Below are 19,312 nucleotides of genomic sequence, written 5' to 3' on the forward strand. Positions count from 1 at the left end.
CCTCCAGCTAACCTGCTCTTTTCCCATACAGCAAGGGGAAGCCCATAACACTATTCGGGTAAAGAGACATAAGCAGAAGTCTTTGGGTGAGAAGAGAAAAGATTTGTAAGAAGGACAGACCCACTCAGCATGTTCCTCTGACCTTTTGGCCCTCCGCCCTATTTCTTCACTTGGGAAGGTGGCCATGAGACTGCAGGTGAAGTAGCCATCTTATAACCAGTGGCAACATGCATGAGAGTGAAGCCAACATGGTAAGCAGGGCGGAAGAAAGAAAGAATCAAGTCTCCGTTGACATTGTTGGGCCACTGGACCATCCCTGATGACCCTGACATCTGGGTTTTTCATTATGGGAGAAACATAAGCTTCCCTTTTGTTTAAGTTTCTGCCAGTTGGATGTTCTGTTATTTGCAGCCAAATCCATTATTAACCTATTTACCTGATCTTAAGAGGAAGTAGCTCTGATATAGTGAAAACTGCACTGACCTTGGAATCGAAAGATTTGGCTTCAGATTGTAGTACTTAAGCTTTATCAGAATAAATTATTGCTCAACTTTTCTGGGTTTCTATCTCCATAAGTATAAAATGGGGCTAATAAACTATTCAGACAGAGAGAGATCTGAGGACTCCAGAGAAAGAGGAAGCAAAAGTCACAGCATATAATATGGTCTCAACTCAATAAATATCTGAAAATGTTTTTGTTGAAAACATGGAAGGACATCCAGGGAAAGAGGCTTACCTGGAATACAGATAGAGCAAGGTGAGGTGGAATGCAAGACGGAAGGAGTAGATGTCAACAAGAAGGGGCAGTGGGCAAATCATCATGCTTCTTCAAATGGACCTGGGGTCTAGTCTCCCATAGAAATCTCTGGGCCAATGGAAATGATGGTGTCCAGAAGAGTTCTTCCTCCCTCCCCTCTTTCCTCCCTCCTCTTTTTTTTTAAAGGTAAAAACAATTTCACAGCCATTTGGAGAAGACAGAATTTTGTTCTGATTCACAGTGGGGAGATAATGGGGCCTGGTTTTTCAACCACTAAACCCACAAAGAGGACTGATGCATTCTTTCATTCCCTTCCAATGGGACAGAACACACAAAGCCACTGTGTGCTGAATCAAGAATCGGGAGCTCTCTGGCCTGCCCTGTGTGTGTGCTTTTACATGCTCTCCTGATCTCTTGGAACTCCAACTTCCTCATCTCTAGGATGGGAGTGCATGGAAAGGGGTGGTAGATAGGGGAGGAGTTGCTTAGATAAGCTCTTGAGTACATTCTTATGTTTATTGGTTTGTTGTCATCCCTGGGGCACAGGAGGGAACCTCCGATGGCTCATTTATACCACCAATGTCTACACTGATGAAATAGACAAACCCTTTTCCTGATGATCAGGGAGATAGAAAATAAGTGAGCAAACAAATAAAGAATTGGATCAGTTTAGAAAAAGATAAGAGCTGTGGGGGAAAAAATAGGATGAGGTCATGGAAGAGAGCGTGCCTGGGGGTCAGGAAGCTGCTTGGAAGAGATGGGTTGGGAAAACCCCTCTGCCGTTACACCTTTGTGCTTAGTGAGAGTGAGGAGCCAGCCTCACCCCAGATCCCTGCAGGACTCTGGCCTGACCAAAGGCCTGATCCTTTGACTGACTCCCCTGACTGGTCTCACTGCAGATGGTGACATGCTCCAAGTCCACGATAGCACCCTGATGAGCCCAGACTGATGGTCTCCCTGACCCATGAGAATCAAGGCAGGCACAGGCAAATCTCACGGGATCCAAAGAAGAGGACGAGCGGGCCAACGGCTGTGAAAGCCAATCCAAGAAGGAAGGTAGAAACACTGAACTTCTATTTTATATATTTTTTAAGTGTTCTTCTTTTCATATTTTATAGGAACATCCTTTATAATGCATATGATATATTTTTGAGATAACGGTAATAATGAACACTTAATAGTGTCAGCTATGTACTTAGATACTGTTCAAAGTGCTCAGATATATTAAGTCCTTTTTTATGACAACTGGTTGAGGTACATACTGATATTATATCTCCATTTCACAGGTGATGACATGAAGGCACAGTGAGGTAATTGACTTAAATGAGACTTGGAGTCAAGCAATCTGGTACCATAGTCAGTTCTCTCACTTAACCATTATGCTGTGCATGCTTTGTGCATCAAATCTGCTTTTTCAAGCATATGAATGGTTTTATTAGAGATTCAAGTTCAAATTTTTTGGAAATCTTCTGTCAAATTATTGAAGGCCATAGCACTGGCTATAAAGTAGGAGAAAGTGGGTTTTCATTTTTATTAACAAATATTATCCATGACCTTTGTTAAAGGTGGCAAGGCAGACCTTATTTGGGGGCAGACAGGACTACCACATGGTGTTTAACTGGACTCCACACTGAATACAACAAGGACAAGAGGAGATTTACAGGCAACAAAAAAAGTGGGGGTTACTGGGTGGAAAATTACCATAGGAAACATGGGGGTGAGGAAAATTTGGGGCAAACCAACTTTGGTGGGATTTTTGCCAAACACACGCCAAGAGTGGGGGATGAGAAATCTGATAGATATCAAGGGTGAGGGAGACTCACTAAACTGACCCAGAAGGATTTTGGATGAAACTGGATGAAACTGGAGGAAGGGCAGAACCCAGGGATGAAGCCTGGTTAGAAAGAGGCCTTGGATCAGGCCCGACCTTCCAAGTTTATGGGAAGTCTGTCACTGCCTGTGCTGTCCTGCCCTGGGTGGGTTAACTTGCGTAAGTTATCTAACATCTATGAGCTTCAGATTTTTCATCTGAAAACTAGAGATAATAGTATCTTCTTTATATATTACACAGATCAAGTGAAATAATGCTCAAGAAATATTTCGCACACTACTCGGCCTAGTAAGTGCTATTAATATCATTGTTATTATGAAAGCTCTTGCTGGGGAATTAAGTCATTCCTGACAAAACCAGGCTCTCAAGACTCTTTTTTAAGAAGTGAGCACTTGAAGAAATGGGCTCAGAAAACAAGTTACAGAGGCAAAAGAAAGGCCTTAGGAGCTCTGGAGAGAGAAAAGCAAAGGTAATGCACCTGGGAGAGTAGAGGGCAGGAAAGAAAAGGTGCCAGCCAGCACGCTCTCGAGAAGGAGAGCGCCAAGACTCCTTAAATGCCTGATAAGCGGGTAGCGTGGCATGACGTTATTGCAGTGCAGTTTGTAATACATATCAAAATATAAGACATGGCATATCTTTGGACTCCATCATTTCATTTTCAAAATTGTATCCTAAGAAAATAATAGTGCAAGAGTAGAACGATGTGTCTGAGCATGACTGGTGAATCACTCCTTAACGTGGTAAAACTTGTACAATAGCGTTACTGTCCATCAGCAGGTGACTGGTTAAACACATAAGTGTTCATACAGTAGAATGCTATGCAGCCATTAACTGCATTCAGTGATATGTAAAAACCATCACATATTAAGTGAAAAATCAGGGTACAAAACAATACATATAACATGATTTTTATTTATTTATAGAGAGCAGAAGGGAGGGAGAAAGAAAGGGAGAGAAACATCAATGTGTGGTTGCCTCTTGTGTGCCTCCTACTAGGGTCCTGACCCACCACCCAGGCATGTGCCCTAACTGGGAATTGAACTGGTGACTCGTTGGTTTGTAAGATGGCACTCAATCCTCTGAGCCACACCAACCAGGGTGGATTCTATTTTTGTAAAAACAAAGCCAAAATTTAAACAAAAGGTCTGTTTTCATGTGTGGATGACTGTGTAGGCACATGTGGAGGAAAGATACCTAAATGTTAGCAGTACAACTCTACTTTGTTCTGGTAAGACCATTATTTTTACTCCTGACTAAATATTTCCAGCTCCCAGTCTTCAGAGCACATAGTAGGATCATGCTTTCCAGTTTCATGGTGACAAGTGTGACCGGGTGAGCACTTGGCCAATGCTGTAAGCCAAAGCATGTGTCACTTCTGGGTCAAGTACTTAATTGTTGGCATGAGACTTTCCACAACTGTCTTCTATTTCCTTCTGCCATAGTAATTGGCAATGTTCCAAATGGCAAGTGGCAACCTTGTCTGCCTGGGTCCCAGCGTGAGAGAGATGATGACCTGGAGGCAGATGCCCCAGACAACTTTGAAAACAATTACATCGTGTAGCTTGTGGAAAAAAATATCAGTGATTGGGAATTATTTGTTACATCAGCAAAGCCTGATCTATACAGATGTTCCTTGACTTTTGATGAGGTTATATCCTGATGAAACTATGGTAAGTTGAAAATATCATAAGTCAAAATGCATTTACTATACCTAACCTATGGAACATCATAGCTAGAGGTCTTAAATGCACTCAGAACACTTACATTAGCCTTGAGTTGGGCAAATTCATCTTGCTGCCAATGCCCAGCAACACAAGACCTGTGATATCCTATGGCATGTCACTAGCCTGAGAAAATAATCAGAATTCGAAATTTGAAATATGGTTTCTACTGAATGCATATCACTTTTTCACCATCTCAAAGTTGAAAAATCATAAGTCGAACCATCCTAAGTCAGGGACCATCTGTACTATTGATGATAGCAATTGTGGTGGATTTTTATTTTCTTCTTTTCCTTTAGTTAGGATATTTCTGACTTTCCTCCTTGGGCTGAAGCCAAAATATGGTCAGGATTAGTGGGTTCATCCCAAAGTCTTGGTACTGAATCATCCAGACAAGAAGGGCCAGTTTGCCTCCTCATCCAGGCTGACCATGGACATGACCCCTGCTGCAGTGAGTGGTTTGCTGGGGAGGGAGGAGGAGAAAATAAGAGTGTGAAGAGGAGCAAGCCAGGCAGGTTACACACAGCAGCACTGTCTTACCTGAGCACAGGCCTAGTCTGTCAGGAGGCTGGAGGAGTAAGGAGACCCATTATCATAACAGAAAGCAAATATACTAAATGGGGCTTGTGTTTACAAAAATGCTTAGTGTTCTTGCCAGCCTGGTCTGAAGTGTAGAGCTTCCCATCACAGAATAAAAAAGCCCTCCCGTCTGCATTCTCCACCGATCCACACACAGCTACAGAAAGAATCCTTCTAAACAGCAGTTTGATGGTATCACTTCTCTGCTCAGAAACCTCCCCTTTGAGTATAAGGCAATGTCAAAGACCCTCTAGGCACCCTGTACTGAGGTTACGAATGGCTCAGACTAATTTCCTCCTCCCTTTCTTCAGGTCCTTCCCCTTCCCAGGAAAGTCCCCTACTCTTCCTTACACCACCACACTGCTCTTGGACTTACGCAGCCCTCTGGGTCCCAGATGTGTCCCTTCACCTGCACGGAAACTTCCTTGACAACCACAGCTCCAAGAAGAGCCTTCAGAGCCCTGAAGCATTTGCTTTCTCTCCAGCAACCTAGACTACACTGTTCACCTACCACTTTGTTTTTATTTATTTATTTTTATGGATTGATTTTTAGAGAGAGGCAGTGTGAGAGAGAGAGAAACATCGACTTGACACATTACTGCTTTGTTGTTCCACTTATTTATTCATTTATTGGTTGATTCTTGTATATGCCCCAACCCGAAATGGAACCTGCAACATTAATGTATTGGATGACACTCTAACCAACTGAGCTGCCCAGCCAGGTCTCACCGGCCATTTTTAATGCAATTCACCTGGAAGCACTCCTTAAGCCCAGGGACCACGTCTGATGCATCTTTATTCAAATGCCAGTACTTTAGACAAGTAGCTGCTCCACAAACAACTTGGGCCATACTCAAACGAGGGCTCCCTGCTCTGAAGGAAGGGGGTCACTGTCCACTCCCTACGCACCTACCTCCTCCCTGCAGCTCTGCCTTCAGAAGACCTTCCCAAAGGCAACAATTCCTCTAGGGCTTCAGAGGGGCTTGGGAGACACGTGGGATTATTTCAGACTTGTTCTTTGGGTCAGTTCTTGAAGTTGTCGTACTACTAGCAAAAGACATTAGGTATATTTTAAGAAAATTGTGGTATATTCTATCTAGATTTGCCACAAACCATTGGGAACAGCTAGCATGATCTTTAAAACTCAAAATGATCCTTTAGGATGGCTATTATTTTTTTTAAGAAACATGGAAAATAACAACTATTGGTGAGAAATTGGAACCCTCAGTCACTGCTGGTGGAAATGTAAAACGGTGCCCCCGCTGTGGGAAACCGCATGGCGGTTCCTCCAAATTAAAAATAGAACCCCCATGTGATCCAGCAGTTCCACTTCAGGGTGTACACCCAAAAGAATCTAAAACAAGGGCTTGAATAAATATTTGTGCACCTATCTTTGTGGCAGCCTTATCCACAACAGCTAACGTGTGGCAGCCATCCAAACGTCCAAGGACAGATGGATGGATAAACATGAGGTTTGTACATACAATGAAATATTATTCAGCCTTAAAAAGGAAAAAATTCTGATGCATGCTACAACATGGATGAATCTTGAAGACATTATACCAAAAGGAATAAGCCGCTCACAAAATATCAAACATCATATGTTTCCACTTATACGAGGTACCTGGATTAGTCAGACTCACAGACGGAGAGTTGAAGCTCGGTTGCCAGGGGCTGGGTGGAGGGGAAATAGGGAGTTACTGTCTAGTGCGTGTGGAGTTTCTGTGTAGAAAGAGGAAAAAGTTCTAGAAATGGACAGTGGTGCTGGTTCACGACACTGTGAATATACAGGACTTAATACCCCCGAACTGCACTTAAAAATGATTAATATAGTAAATTTTGTTATGTGTATTTTACCACAATAAAAAATCTAAGACGTGGTGATAGACTTTTTAAAATTCAAGAAATTGCAAGGCATAACTTATATTTTCACAGAACATTTTTGAAATGAAATAGAAGAAGAGAGAAATTTTCTTCCAGGTCAGGTAGAACATGGTCCTGTTACTTCTCTCCTTGCTGTGGGAAAACTCCCCAAAGTCCTCCTTCTCCCAGAAATTGGTTGGGTCCACTGTAGGCACATCACCTGTGGCCTTACAACCTGAAGATTAATGAGTCTTTACAATTTTGTCTCCTTCCTATTCTAAATGGCTCAAAAAAAGGCTTGTTAGTTTACTGATTCAGTAAGCATCGTTCTTATAGTCTAGGGCTGGCCAGTCATGACCTGTACTTGTAATTCCATTTTCAAAGTTTGTCTTATTTGTGTATGCTATCACACCTGTCCCACTTCCCCCTTTGCCTCCCTCCACCTGGCACCCCCTTCCCTCCATCAATCCTCCCTCCTTAGTTCATGTCCATGGGTCATGCACAGAAGTTCTTTGGCTTCTCCATTTCCTATGCCTTTCTTGACAGCCCTCTGTCTATTTTGTCCCTACCAATTATTTCTCTTAATCCCTCTACCTTTTCTCCCAGTCTCCTTCTCCTCTCTCCCCACTGATGACCCTCCAGGTGATCTCCATTTCTGTGATTCTATTCCTGTTCTACCTGTTTGCTTAGTTTTTGTTTTTTTTTTCTTTTAGGCTGTTGTTGATAGTTGTGAGTTTGTTGTCATTTTACTGTTCATAGTTTTGATCTTCTTTTTCTTAAATAAGTCCCTTTAACATTTCATATCATAATGATTTGGTGATGATGAACCCCTTTAACTTTACCGTATCTGGAAAGCACTTTATCAGCCCTTTAATTCTAAATGATAGCTTTACTAGAGAGAGTAATCTTGGTTGTAGGTCCTTGCTTTTCATCACTTTGAATACTTTTTTCCAGTCCCTTCTTGCCTGCAAAGTTTTTTGTTTGTTTGTTTGTTTGTTTTTTGAGAAATCAGCTGATAGTCTTATGGGAACTCCTTTGTAGGTAACTCTCTTCTTTCTCTTGCTGCCTTTAACATTCTCTCTCTGTCTTTAACCTTTGGCATTTTATTTATTTTTAATTATTTATTTATTTTTAAATATATTTTATTGATTATACCATTACAGTTGTCCTATTTCCCCCCTTCATTCCCCTCCACCCTGCACACCCCTCCCCCACCATTCCCCCCTTCAGTTTGTGACCATTATGATGTGTCTCGGTGTGGTCCTCTTCGGGTCGCACTTGTTTGGGATTCTCTGTGCTTCTCAGACTTATATGTCTATTTCCTTCATCAAATTAGGAAAGGTTTCTTTCATTATTTTTTCAAATAAGTTTTAAATTTTTTCTCTTCCTCTTCTCCTTCTGCCATCCCAGAGTCTTCTCATTCTCTCTTTGATTTTTTGTTTATTTTTGTTTTTGTTTTTGTTTTGAATTCTTGTTTCTTCATTCTGTACGGGCTGAATGTTTATTTCTTTCTCATTTCCAAACCATTGATTTGAACCCTGGCTTCCTTCCTTTCACTGTTGTTTCCCTGTGGATTTCTCTTTATTTCACTTAGTGCAGCCTTCATTTCTTCTTTTATGTGTTCACTGTACTCAGTGAGTTCTCTGAGCATTCTTATCACAGTGTTTTGAACTCTGCATCTGATAGGTTGCCTCTCTCTCTTTCACTTACTTCTTTTTCTGGAGTTTTGATCTGTTCTTTCATTTGGGCCATATTTCTTGTCTCTTTACTTTGGCAGCCTGCCTGCATTTGTTTCTGTGTATTAGGAGAGTTGCTTTGACTCCCTGTCTTTGTGCACCTGTTACAATGCAAGGGGCAGAGCCTTAGGCATTTGCCTGTGCAGGGCAACTCACTTTGAGGTCTCCTGGTGCTATATGTGGGGAAGGGGTCAGAGAGAGAACAATGCTGCTTGATCAGCCCTGGAGTCATTGCCAGTCACTTCACTCACTTCCCACACATGAGCGGTACCCCTCTAGCTGTTCCCTGGTGCTGGTTCCTAGAGTGGGGGTGTTGCATAAGTTCTACAACTTGGGCCCCCAGGTGTCCCTCCTGGTTTTTATCTGCCACATGTAAAAATGGGGCTACCCAATCTGCTGGTGCTGCCATCACGGCTGTCTCGCCGCTGCCACCATATCCTCTCTGCTCTGGCTCCCCATCTTGGCCCCTCCTATCCATCTTGTCAGATATTTCTTCTTTAGGTCATTGGTTGTCGGACTTCCATACAGTTGGATTTTCTGGCAGTCCTAGGTGTTTTTGGTTTTGAAGTTAGCTTCTTATGGTCGTGCGAGGAGGTGAAGCATGTCTACCTATGCCTCCATCTCGGCTGGTTGTCTATACTTGTAATGTTTACTGCCATTTCTAAAGCCAGCATCGCTGATCAATCACTAGTTTTTCCCACTGAGAACAAATGCAGACTCAGAAGCCTTCTCAGTACATTTCTGTAACTGTATACTAGTAAAGGGTTATTAGCATAAGGCACAGATGGCAGACACAAGGCCCGGAGACTGAATCTGGACCTCCACCTTGTTTCATCCAGCCCGGCACCTTGTTTCTCCCCAGCGGCAGTGCTGAGCTCATTCTCAACTGTTAAGAAGTAGTTACATTTACACAGTCCTGAAATTACATTCAGCCCCTTGAAGGCAACCCTGAGGCTGATGTGGCCCCCAGTGAAATGGGTTTGACACCTCTGGATAAGACAAACACACTTGGCCATCTCTAGGTCATGGAGGACCCACCTCAGGGCTTACAGCCAGCTGGCCTCACATTCAAACCCAAGGCAGAGCTAGGGATCAGGAGCCAGGGCCTCCTGGAGAAGGAGGGGTGGGTGCTAACTATCGCATTCAGTAAGTAAATGGTGGAAGCGGCCTCACAAGAATCCAAAGCCAGGCTTAGCCATGAGCCAGCTCGTTAAGCGGGTCTCCAGTTGCAGGCAAGTGCCAGTGAATAAATGAAGATATAAATCAAAATCAACATTAACCTGATTTCCTCCTGCAGTTTATATGAGGTTATGTAATGTAGGACTTGAGGAAGACAAACAGAACCCCAAAGACTCTGCTGTGTGTTGGTGTGGACCTTCTCTGCTAATATTTTCCTGGTTTAGAGAAACTCAGAAGGCAGAAGTCGGCATACGGAACTTCCATTTTCAGTGCTACTGGATTCTCTCTTTCCTCCAGTCTGGTCCTGAAGGCCCATCCATCTCTGTTCCCCTTCTCTGCATCCCTCAAATTTCTCTTGAAGTTTTTCCTAGTCCTCTTCTCCACCCAGAGGTAATCATCATTCTGACTTTTGTTTCCACTGATTAGTTTTGACTACTGTAGATTTCTTGCAAAAATTCAAAGTGTATGCACTATTTTGTGTTATTTCTTTCATTCATATAATTCTTTGATATTCTTCCACGGTTTTCCATGTATCCATAGTCTTTTTTATTGCTGAAATATGTTATCATGTTAATATACCACCATAGATTTATTCATTCCCTTGTTAATGGATATTTGGTGGTTTCTAGGTCTGGGCTATGGTGAGTTCAGGGGCTACAAGCATTCTTATAGAGAAATTGTTGAAGTCTTTTGCCAATTTATAATTGAATTTTTGGTCATTTTAACATTTATTGGTAGAAAATTATATGTGTGTGTGTGTGTGTGTGTGTGTGTGTATTTTTCTGGATTCCAATCCCTGCCTATTTGTTTTTCTGATAAGTTTTGGATAAACAATTTTAACCAATTCTAATTTATTAACTTTTTATGACTAAGGTTTTTTTTCTGTCCTAGTCAAAACATTTTTACCTGTCCCAGGATTATTAGGGACAGAAATCACACATTTTTTTTCATCTAGAAAATGTCAGCTTTAGGTCTATATCCACTTTGCATTAATTTTTGTACATAGTGTGAATAAAGATCAAGGTTCTTTAAATAGAAATGTGTGCTCTAATATTATTTATTGAAGAGACTAACTTCTCCCCACTGAACTAGAAAAGGACACTTTCCATAAATCAAATGACTGTATATGAGTGGGTCAATTTATAGCCCCTCTATTCTGTTCTATCAATTCACTTTTCTATTTCCTGTGCCATTACCAAATTATCTTAATGATTGTAACTTCATTGTCATAGTCCAGAAACTGAGGGGGCTAGAGATTGAGTTCAGTCATGTGATCAATGATTCGATCATCCGTGCCTACCTAATAAAACCCCAGTAAAAACTCTGGACACTGAGGCTTGGGTGAGCTTTCCCTGGCTGGTTATCATACATCTATATGCTGGCTGGGTGATGTGTCCTACGGACAAGGAAGCTTCATGTTCAGAACCCTCCCAGACCTCACCCTATGAGTATCCTCATTTGGTTGACACCGATTGCACCCTTTGTAATAGTAGAACTGTAATAAGAAGTAAAGCACTTACCTGAGTGCTGTGTGCCATTCTAGCAAGTTATTAAACCTAGGGGAGTAGTGGCAACCCTTGAAGTAGTAGCCACTTGATCAGGAGTGTGGATTTCCTGGAAACCTTGTAGCTTGTAGCTGCTGACTGCAGTGAGTGGGATTTTGTGGAGAACTAAACTCTTAATCTGGTCGTCAACATCAGAACTGCATTCCAGTCACACAAACATTGAGTATTGTTATGCTTTTTAGAGAATTGCCCCTTTACCATTATGCAAGGCCCCTCTTTATCCCTGATAATTTTCCTGATCTGCACTTGGCTGCATCTGAAATTAATATAGCTACTCCAGCTTTTTTTTGTTTAGTGTTAACATGCTCTTTCTCCACTCCTTTACTTTTAATCTATTTGTAACTGTGGCTTTCTCATTGAAAATATGGAGTAGGTATTGTTTTTCTGTGAAATCCTCTTGAAAAACCTCCATGTTTTAATTGCTATATTTAGACCGCTGACATTTAAGTTGCTGATTGACATAGTTGGATTAATAGCCGCCATATTTGTAGGATTTTGTATTTATTCGTCTTCTCTTTATTCTTTTTGTTTTCCATTCTTCTGCCATCTCTGGTTTTGAATGGGCATTTTACATGATTTTATTTTCTCTCCTGGATTAGTATATCAATTATACTTCTTTTCAACATTTTTAGTGGTTACCCTAGAGATTTGCAATACACATTTTCAATGAAACAAGTCCACTTTCAAATAACACTGTACCACTTTGCAAGTAGTGTAAGTACCTTGAACTAGCATTGTCCCCAATTCCTCCTTCCTGTCCCTTTTAATATTGCTATCACTCATTTCACTTATCTATAAGCTATAACCACCAAATACGCTATTGCTATTATTATTTTGAATAAATGGTTATCTTTTACATCAATTAATAATTAAAAACTTAAAGTTTTTATTTATTCCATTCCTAATATTCTTCTTTTCTTGATGTATTATAGTTCTGTTTTTTGATATGTATAATTTTCCTTCTCTCTGAACTTCTTTTTAACATTTGTTACAACACAGATCTACTGGCAACAAATTAATTTCTATTTGGCTGAGAAAATATTTTACTTTTGAAAGATAATTTCGCTAAATACAGAATTCTAGATTGGTGGTTCTTTTTTTTTAATATTTTGAATATTTTACTCTACCTCTTTTTACCTTTATGGTTTTGGAAGAGAAGTCTGTTGTAATTCTTTTTTTTAAAGATTTTATTTATTTATCTTTAGAGGGGGAAGGGAAGGAGAGAGGGAGAGAAATATCAATGTATGGTTGCCTCTTGTGTGTGCCCTACTGGGGACTGGCCTGCACCCCAGGCATGTGCCCTGACTGGGAATCGAACCTCGATCTTTTGCTGATCCTTTGGTGATCCTTTGGTTTGCAGGCCTGTGCTCAATCCACTGAGCTACATCAGCCAGGGCTATTGTAATTCTTTTTTTTAAATTTTATTGATTATGCCATTACGGTTGTTCTATTTCCCCCTTCATTCCCCTCCACCCTGCACCCCCGCACCCCCACCATTCCCCCCCTTTAGTTTATGACCACGTGTCTTAACTTCTTTAGGTTCTATATTTTCCATACTATTCTTGCCCTCCCCCTATCTATTTTCTACCTACCATCTATGCTACTTATTTTCTGTACCTTCTCCCCCCTTCTCCTCCTCCCACTCCCCTGTTGCTAACCTTCCATGTGATCTTCATTTCTATGTTTCTGCTCCTGATCTAGCTGTCCTTTTAGTTTGCTTTTGTTTTAGGTGTGGTTGTTAATAAATGTGAGTTTGCTGTCCTTTCACTGTTCATATTTTTTATCTTCTTTTTCTTAGATAAGTCCCTTTAACATTTCATATAATAAGGGCTTGGTGATGATGATGAACTCCTTGAATTTGATCTTATCTGAGAAGCACTTTATCTGCCCTTCCATTCTAAATGAAAGTTTTGCTGGATAGAGTAATCTTGGTTGTAGGTCTTTGGATTTCATGACTTGGAATACTTCTTTCCAGCCCCTTCTTGCCTGTAAGATCTCTTGAGAAATCCGCTGACAGCCTGATGGGAACTCCTTTGTAGGTGACTGTCCCCTTATGTCTTGCTGATTCTCTCCTTCGTTTTAATCTTGGCTAATGTAATTATGATGTGCCTTGGTGTGTTCCTTCTTGGGTCCAACTTCTTTGGGACTCTCTGAGCTTCCTGGATTTCCTGGAAGTCTATTTCCTTTGCCAGATTGGGGAAATTCTCCTTCATTATTTGTTCAAATAAGTTTTTCACTGGTCTTATCCTAATTCTTTTATTGGTAAGTTGCTTATCTTCTCTGGCTTCTTTCAAGATTTTGTCTTTATCTTTGACTTTTTGTAGTTTGAATACAATGTACTTAGGTGTTGGGCTTTTATTTTGTTTTGTTTTATTTTGTTTTTGATTCTTATCCTGCTTGCTATTCTCTAAGTTTTCTGAGTCTATGGTTTGCTCTCTGTTGTTATGTTGGAAAATCCTTAGCCATTTTTACTTCATGTAGTTCTGTCCCTTTCTTTGTTCAGTGTTCTTACATATGCTGTACACCTTTTTTAAAGTTCTATAGTTCTTAGATTCTTTTTGTATACCCTTTTTTATCCTTGCATTTCAGTTTTTGAAATTTTTATTAATGTATCTTCAAGCTCGCTGATTTTTTCTTGGTTTTGTCCAGTCTGCTGATAAGCCCATCAAAGGCATTCTTCATTTATTTTATAGCATTCAATTCCTAGCTTTTTGTTTTTTTGCTTAGCGCTTTAATATCTCTGCTTATATTACCCATCTGTTCTTGCACATTGTCCACTTTGCCACTAAAGCTCCTGGCATATTAATCACAGTTATTCTAATTCTAAAATCTCTGCCATGTCTGCATCTAGCTCTGATCTTATTTTATCTCTTCAGACTGTAAGTTTTTTTTTCCTTTTGCCTTTAGCTTGCTACGCGGTTTTTTAATTGAAAGCCAGACACGATGTATTGTTACTAAGTAAGATAGGCCTTTAATGTGAAGTTTTATATTTATCTGACTAGGAGTTAAAGTGGTGTCTGTCTATTATTTCCTGTAGCTGTGTTGTCAGAGGCTAAAATTGTTTCTAGTGTCCTTGTTTTTGTCTCCCCTGTTGTTTTGAGTTTTCCAAGAAATTTCTTAAATAAGGTGTGAGGCCCACGGTTCTTTTAGCTGTAATCCTCTATTATTATATAGGAACTGGACTGATGTGGTAGTAAAGTGGGGTGGGGGGAAGTTTTCTATGGTTCTATAATTAGACATCAGCCTTTCAGTGAACAAGAGTTGGGTATTTCCCTTTCCCCAGGGTGCTTAGGTTTTGCTAAAACCTCAGTAGATTAGACAATGGTAAATTAGTTTCCCCTGGGGGTCGGTCTTGAAGAGGAGAACAGTGAACTCTGGCTGTATTTCGAAATGGTTGCTTCTCCCCTCCCCCGGCTAGAAGCCTGGGGGGAGTTTACTTCAGCCCTCGCAGTGACAGACAGGACTCCTGGAAATAAAACTCACGGGTGTGTGAAGGTCTCCCTAAAACTGGGCCCCCTCAGAATTTCTAGCTCTCATGCTTGCCCACACAGAGCCTTCAGCAATTTTTCAGTTTAAAATTTCCAATGAACAACACTGAGTATTTTAACAAAAATAAAATAAAATAAATGTTCCTACCAGCGCCGGCTGCAGGGCAGGTTTCTGCTCCACGTAGCTGTGGTCCCCCGTCTCTCCCATGCTCAGGGCAGCAGTTTTCCCTGCGACCACAGGTCTCATAAGGAGATCAGCGGAGGGTTGTTGATTTTTACTGGGTTCAGTTTTTTTCTTGTTGTGAGGACAAGAGTGACAACATCTAAACAATGTACATGTTGGACTAAGCACCACAAGTTCACCAGGTCTTTTTTTTTTTTTAATTTAAATGAACAGAATGAGCCACCATATGTCCATATTGGCAGGAAGTAGTATGTCTTTGTCTTGAAAGCCCCCACTGTGTTGTCTATCTAGTTAGCTGAGTTTTCAAATATCCTACAGGCAGGAGCTACAGAATCTGACCAGTTCATTTAAATTTCCATTTTTAGCCCGTGTTTCTATCACTGTGATGACTATGTTAGACTCTGTCACCACTGAAAAGATGTGGCTATGCCGGGCCAATGCAGCCCTGCCTACTGCTGCCACAATACTTCAGTAGACTGTTCTTTTTTAAATCTCAGTGTCATACGTGTGCATGTGTACTTTGCCTTTGGACTCCTGAGTTGGTAACTACTCCACTCACACATTCGCCAGTATTCCGAAGGGAACCTACCAGGCCAGGTAGATAATTGGATAGCGTCATCTACAAACCCACATATCCCTACCTCCATGGTAAATTCCCTCTTACAGGAGCTTCCTTTCTTTTAAGTGGGCCTCACTAAGAAGCACCTCAGTTCATCAGATCTTCAAAAGGAGAGGGTTCAGGTCTAGATCCATTCGCTTAACCCACCTGCTATCCGGAGACTGTATTCCAAGGGATATGTGGAGAGGTAGCATAGCTGCGGCCCCTGCGGATCCTCAGTGGACTCTGATGCAGAAGCCAAAAGGCTTGCATTTTCACAGAACTAAAAGTAACTGTAAATTTACCTCTAACATCCCTCACCAAAAGTAGACTTTGACCAGCGCCGAAAACCCAATTCCCTTGCCTCAGGTTGGACAACTATGAGGTGTAATGAACAACCGAAGGTTTTTCTGTGGGATCAGGGTGAAGCTGGCCCATATCCTTGCTGCGTTTCCTTCCTTTCCTTTCCCTGCCTCTCCCACATTCTAGCCGTGTCCTTAGGGAGCACCCTCCTGCACAAGCACTCCCTCATGGCCCTCCTCTCCGAGTCTGCTTCTGGAAAACCCAACTTAAGACATTGTCCAAAGGGTTCAAGGTGATGAATGGCTTCCAGCTCTACATTTTCAAAGCCCAAAAAGCCCCCTTCATTTACTTCAAAGTGATCTGCTTTCTCCAACAGAAGTCGCTGACACTGTTTGAATGGCAGCTGCTCATACACACAAATTTCCTATTCCTGCCTAACAGATTCTTTGCCATTGGCTGCTTTCAGTCTCTGCCTAATATGTTTCTTGTAATTAGCCCTTTGGAGGCTGACGAGTGCAGGCCCATGGTAGCCAAATAATTCGCTTGATTCACCACTTGTACTCAAGCAAGCTTGCTTGAATGTTCACTCTGACATCAGTAAGACCTTCTGCCTCCACCTTTTCCAGCCTCTCCTTTTCTCTCTGAGCACCTTCATTCAGGCAAAAATGCAACCCATCTCTCTCTCCACTTGCCCCATCAAAACCTAGTCATGAGAAATGATTAAACACATCAGTGGCTGAAATGCATTTTCTCTGTTCTTCTCTCAGTAAGGGTCACGGTATTTAACATATACTCTTTTGTACATAATGAAAAGCTTTGGATGGTGTTCAAGGTATTTCAGGGATCAGACAGTAAGTATGAGGAGAATTTTGGAGCACAGGGGCCCTTGAAGATATCCCCGACATCTGTTCCTGGTAAGTGAAAGTTGGTTGTAGGTAATTCCTTCCTTACAGAGTTTGTGGACTAATCACAGTGTAAAGGCGAGTAGCTCTGTCTGGGTGGACATCCCTCTGCCCCATCTCTGTATCTCACCTGGTGCTGGTTACAGCTCAAGATCTTCAGCTTTTGCTCAGTCACACTGCTGGCCAGGGACAGTCTACATGGAGTGCTGGACAAGGCATCAGGTTCAGCAGAAGACAGCCTTGATTCAAATCCCCTCTTTGCACTTGCTGGTCATGTGACTGTAAGAAAGTCACTTAACCTCTCTGTGGCTCCTTTTTTGGGAAATGAAATGGACATAACAATACTGACCTCCAAGAGCTATTATAAAACAGAAACGAGATCAGGCAGGTACAATGGCTGGCACCAGTTGAACACCTGAGAAATCCTCATCCCTCCTCTTCCCCTGCACTGCAGTAAATGACATCGGGTCCATCTGAGATAGGGTTCTGTTTCCCTGGTTCAGAAACTGACCCCCAATTAACTCCCAAAATGAAGATTCTGGAACATCAGAATCAGAAGGTGTTTTCTACGTCTTGTTCAATACTTCCATTTTACAAGTGGTGGATCTGAGACAGAGGGTTCAGGAATCTTGTTCAAAAGCCTGAGGTTCCTCCTGTATCGCTCTTTGCCCCACGCCATGTTAATTATTACCTTTTAGAAGTTTTGTGTTTACAAATCCAGGCTAATGTTTAGCTGTTTGCATCTCCAGTATGATTTTGGGAGGAGTTGCCCAAAATAACCCCACCAGTGGGATTATTTCAGGAATTTAGCAATGATCTCCCAAAAGGCCAGTGCTGTGGGCTCCTCACAGATCTCCAGAGGTGCCAAGCTTGTGCCTGGCCACCGGCCATGGGTCCCAGATACTTCTTTCTTGCAAGAGGCCTGTTCTCTCCAGAAACTCTGGTAGAAAAGCACTCTTCCCTGGACACAGTTGTGAGGCTGGAGGAGAGACTCTCCAAGAAGCTGAAGCAGTCAGTTCATTTGGCTTCCTGACCTTCAATGGATGGCTTTGCCAGAGAGCTGTGCCCGGGGAAGGCAGCCTGCCCTCTGTCCCAGTCCCAGGATCTGTTGGATACCCAGAGATCCAGAGGCCTGTCCTCAAGCCCAGAGACCCCAAGTAGCCTTGAGAGCTTCCTCACCAGTCAGCTTGCTTTTTTCTGCAAAGAAGCCCGACCTGGGTTGTAGGGCTCCCCAGTGCCTCCTTGGGGACTAAACTTATAAAAACAGCCCAGTCAGAATACAGTCAGAAGGGTCCAGCACAGCAGCTTCTGGAAGAGCCGTCCTCACCATGTGGAATGTGGTGAATTCCACCAGGCAGAACAGGGGACACAGGACTGAAACACCTTGGGAGCCAGGTCAAACCACAGTCCCCCATGCAGCACAGCAGCCCACTGCAGTACCTCCCATCACTCTCCAGCTTCTGGGAGAACCTTGGGAGGAGACTTCGAATTCTGAATGTTGGCAGGAAGGTAAGTAGACACATCAGGATCTGGGTGGGGACCGGCCAAGCTTGAAATTACTCCCCAGATGATTCTGATGAGCGGCCCTGCCCCCTAGGGTTGCCAGATGCAGCAAATCTAAACCCAGGACGTCCAGTTACATTTTAACTTTCAGACACACAATGAGTACTTTTTAGCATAAGTGTGCCCTGTGTAATATCGGGGGCATACAGATACTAAAAAAATGTTGTTTATTGATATTCAAATCTAACTAGGCAATCATGTGTTTTTCTGGCAACTCTCCCATCCTCTCCACCTTCAAACAGGAAGGTGGCATTTTCAAATACCGTTCTAAAAAAAACATACACTCAGTGTCACAAATGCAGAGAAATATGAAAAATAAAATTAAAAGTAGCCATAATTTTATCATCTAGAGTTGTTAACCAATGTTAACATGTTAATATTTAGGTTTATTTTAAAGATGCATTATGTATACACACACTTCCACGCAATACACATACTCTTGGGTGTGTGTTTACTGCCAGTCATATATTTATAAAATTTGGATTTTACCAAGCATCCAAATGTTCAGTTTTATGTAATGCTTTTTTTTATATATATTGCTGTACCTGGCCTATATATATATCCATAGTACCGGGCCTAAAATAAGTGCTCAATTAATATTAGACTAGGTGATTTGCTTTTTTAGGTATTTATACTCCATGCAATTCTAAAAAGTTTTGAAATTGTGCACAGAATTACATATATTATTAAAACACAAATATAAAGGAGGGAATCAGAGGAACAGAATATAAAGGTAGAAAAATAAGATAAAATAAGAGTTAATGTTTGTGGCTAAAAATCCTAGTTTTGAATAGAGGTGAATCACAAAGTCTTGCAGTAGCCAGTGAAGATCAGTTGCTAGATTCACAGAAATAAAATTAAGAATAATAACAAGAAGCCAGTGGCTCAGGAAAAGCCTAGATCTTTCTCGGGTTGACTCTAAGACATTTTTTCTGGGTATTCATAAAGAGATTTTCTGTGAGATAGTATAGAACAACATCCCTAAAGCAATATAGTTGTGAGTTTCAAATGGCTATTTCTTGAAACGCCCCTGGGGGCATTAT

This window comes from Artibeus jamaicensis, unplaced genomic scaffold (assembly GCF_021234435.1).
Source record: "Artibeus jamaicensis isolate MK-2021 breed Jamaican fruit bat unplaced genomic scaffold, CSHL_Jam_final contig_332, whole genome shotgun sequence".
Lineage (NCBI taxonomy): Eukaryota > Metazoa > Chordata > Mammalia > Chiroptera > Phyllostomidae > Artibeus > Artibeus jamaicensis.